Source organism: Antechinus flavipes, chromosome 6 (assembly GCF_016432865.1).
Source record: "Antechinus flavipes isolate AdamAnt ecotype Samford, QLD, Australia chromosome 6, AdamAnt_v2, whole genome shotgun sequence".
Classification (NCBI taxonomy): domain Eukaryota; kingdom Metazoa; phylum Chordata; class Mammalia; order Dasyuromorphia; family Dasyuridae; genus Antechinus; species Antechinus flavipes.
In genome coordinates this window covers 208,770,553-208,774,420 of record NC_067403.1, presented here as the reverse complement: position 1 = coordinate 208,774,420, position 3,868 = coordinate 208,770,553, and positions in this window count along the sequence as shown.

The following is a 3,868-nucleotide window of genomic DNA, read 5'->3' as shown; positions in this document are numbered from 1 at the left end:
TAGCTGGGTCTGCAGAGAGGGACAGGTGAAAACTAACTGCTGCTAATTGAGGGCTTAATTATCTGCAACAGGCAATTGGCCACCAGGTGCTGGAGTCACTGGAGAGGCCTGGGGAAGAGGGGACGCCTTGGGGAGCCACAGGTCCTGCACATTCCCAAATAGCAGGGGGCAAGTTCATAGAGTCACAAAATGTCAGAGATGGAAGGGACCGTAGGGGTCCGCCTTCCCATCCAACCTTTCATCTGAAAGATGGCGAAACTAAAGCTTGGTCTCTAGACTCCCAAACAGGGGTTCTTCAACATTTTTATGTCCTAGACTCCTGAGGCAGTCTGGAGAAGCCTGGGGATCCCCTCCCAGAATAATGTTTCTAAATAATAATATTTATTCTAAATTCTAAATATGCTAAATAATAAAATTATATATAAAAATCATATAATATATAATACATAATTGTATATTATATAATAAAATTATGTATGTAGAGATATACACATTATACACACATGTATATTTATATTTATAAAAGAATTCAATTATATTGAAATACTTTTATTAAAATATAAAAAACAAGTTTAGGGAACTCAGGTTAAGAATCTCTGCAACATTCTCCAGATAAGAGGTTAATATTATCCTTTCATATATTGGGGTGTCATATATCTATGAAACGAGCCAGGAGATAATCACCTGGGCTTAGACTAGGCGCTAAGACACCTAAAGCATTTTCTAACTCTCAGTTTCTTAAAACTGTGGCTTTCGACCCCACATGAGGTCATGGAACTGAATGTGGGGGTCTTGAATTTTTAATTTATTATCAGTAAATGTTTGATTTGTATATCTATTTTATATACCTATATCCCTGAGGTCATGTAAAAATTTCTCAGGCAAAAAGGGATTATAAATGGAAAAAGTTTATGAAGCCCTTCACTACTTCCCCAAATGATGATTCTTTTAATATATATATATATATTCTTCTGTTCCAAATTTGTCCCTCCAAATGATGATTCTTAGATCAGCCCCTGCTAACCATAGGCCAGGATCACTGGGGATTGATTGACTTTGATCAGGGGTAATGGCAAAAGTTGCAGAGACTAGGACAGGAGCTGTCCCAATACAAGCCACATTTCCTTGGTTCTGATACTGCTAGCCTGATGCCTCCCTCTTTCTTAAGTCCTCCACTTGTTGCAGCCTAACTGTTTGCTTGAATTTTGACTTGCTTTATCTTTAATTATCTGGGTCTTCTTAAATCCCCCTTGCTTACTTATTTTATGCACAATTGCTTTCCCTGACCCCATACTTCCTATAGATTTCAATTTTAGGAAAATTACCTTGTTGGCTCTGCTTCCCAAAACATGATACCCAGAATAGTACATCCAAAAGATGGGCCTAAAGAAAGATGGGTTTTGTTTTCTCACCTCTCCCAATTTGTAGGTGCAGAGCTGAAGCTACCCAGAACCTGACCGAACTTACACTTCTTAGGTGGGAGCAGGGGAGCAAGAATACTTTAGTCCATCTTATAAATAGGGAAACCAAATTTCAGCTTCAGGAAGTGCCCCAGAAAAGGAACAACCAAGAAACTCAGGTTTGCTGATTCCCAGAGTGCTGAAGGACAAATGCCTCTATCTGCCAGGAGAGAGTAAAAGAAATGGGAAGCATCAGATCATACCACAGAGATGAGAGGAAGAAGAGGTGAGTCACAATGTTGGTGAGTCCCTGCTAAGAGTCAGTGAGACAGTGCTATGGTGACCTGCTATACATCTTCTTTGGTCCTGGGGTGTATATCTAGGAGAATCTTCCAATACTTAGGACACCTGATTCCTACCAGAAGTTGGGGGAGCAATTTTAACTGGCTTCTAAGAGACAATTGTTAAATTTTCAGTGTGAGCATTTACACAGTGGAAAATGGCAAAAAGCGAAGGATGGAGCTTATTTTATTGTTTTGTTGATTGCCCAGGCATAATAAATTAGTGGAGGAAATAGCATTAATGCAAATTAAATTTAAAAGTGTGTCTAGAGTGTCCCCCCTTTTTTATTTTATTTGGACAGTCAGTTGTTAAACATTTACCAGCACTCTCCTTCTACTACCTATTATGACAATTCAAGTGAAGGTAAATAATATTACCACAAAGAATCAGAACCCATTGCTAAGGATTATGAAATCTTCCTTTCCTTAAGTCAGGAAGCATTTATGTGTTTACTATATGTCAGGATCTGTACTAGGCACCAAGGGTAAAAATACAAGGGAGAGACAGAGACAGACACGGAGAGACAGATAGAGACAGACACAGAGAGACAGACAGAGACAGGAAAGAAGGAAGGAAGGAAGGAAGGAAGGAAGGAAGGAAGGAAGGAAGGAAGGAAGGAAGGAAGGAAGGAAGGAAAGAAGGAAGAAAGGAAGGAAGGAAGGAGGAAGGGAGGGAAGAAGGAGGGAGGGAAGAAGGAAGGGAGGGAGGAGGGAGGAAGGAAGGGAGGGAAGAAGGAAGGGAGGGAAGGAGAGAGGAAGGAGGGAGGAGGGAGGAAGGGAGGGAAGAAGGGAGGGAAGAGGAAGGGAGGGAGGGAGGAAGGGAGGAAGGGAGGGAGGGAAGGAGGAAGGGAGGGAGGAAGGGAGGGAGGAGGAGGGAGGAAGGAAGAGAGGGAGGGAGGAGGAGGAGGAGGGAGGAAGGGAGGAGGGAGGGGGGAGGGAGGAGGGAGGAAGGGAGGGAGGAGGGAGGAAAGAAGGGAGGGAGGAGAAGGAGGGAGGAGGAAGGAGGAAGGGAGGGAGGGAGGAAGGGAGGGAGGAGGGAGGAGAAGGGAGGGAGGAAGGAAGGGAGGGAGGAGGGAGGAAGGGAGGGAGGGAGGAAGGGAGGAAGGGAGGAAGGAAGGGAGGGAAGAAGGGAGGAAGAAGGGAGGGAGGAAGGAGGGGGGAGGGAGGAGGGAAGAAGGGAGGGAGGGGAAGGAAGGGAGGGAGGGAGGAGGAAGGAAGGGAGGAAGAAGGGAGGGAGGAAGGAAGGGAGGGAGGAAGGGAGGAAGGGAGGAGGAGGGAGGAAGGGAGGAAGGGAGGAGGAAGGAAGGAGGGAGGAAGGGAGGAGGGAGGAAGGGAGGGAGGGAAGGAAGGAGGGAGGAAGGGAGGGAAGAAGGGAGGGAGGAGGAGGGAGGAAGGAGGGAGGAGGAGGAGGAGGGACGGAGGGAGGGAGGAAAAAAGGGAGGGAGGAGGAGGGAGGAAAGAAGGGAGGGAGGAGGAGGAAAGAGGGAGGGAGGAGGGAGGAAGGGAGGGAGGAGGAAGGAGGAAGGAGGGAGGAGGGAGAAGGGAGGGAGGGAGGGAGGGAGGAAAGAAGGGAGGGAGGAGGAGGGAGGGAGGAGGGAGGAAGGGAGGGAGGGAGAAAAGGAAGGGAGGGAAGGAGAGAGGAAGGGAGGGAGGGAAGAAGAGAGGGAGGAGGAGGAGGAGGGAGGAAGAGAGGGAGGAGGGAGGAAGGAGGGAGGAGGGAAGAAGGAAGGGAGGGAGGGAGGAAGAGGAAGGGAGGGAGGAGGGAGGAGGAGGAGGGAGGAAGAGAGGGAGGAGGGAAGAAGGAAGGGAGGGAGGAGGGAGGAGGGAAGGAAGGAAAAAAGGAAGGAAGGAAGGAAAAAAGGAAGGAAGGAGGAAGGGAGGAACAAAGGGAGGGAAGGATGGAGGGAGGAGGGAGAGAGAGAAGGAAGGGAGGGAGGGAGAAAAAGAGGAAAAGAAAGGGGAGGGAAAGACGGGGGGGAAGGGAAGGAAGAGAGAGAAACATAGATTTGGAAGGCACCCTACAACCCACTGAGTCCAGCTCCCTCATTTTACAGATGGAAAAAATGACATCCTAGAGAGGTAATCTGATTTGAGTTCATTGGTGTTCATATATTCTCTACCAATCTA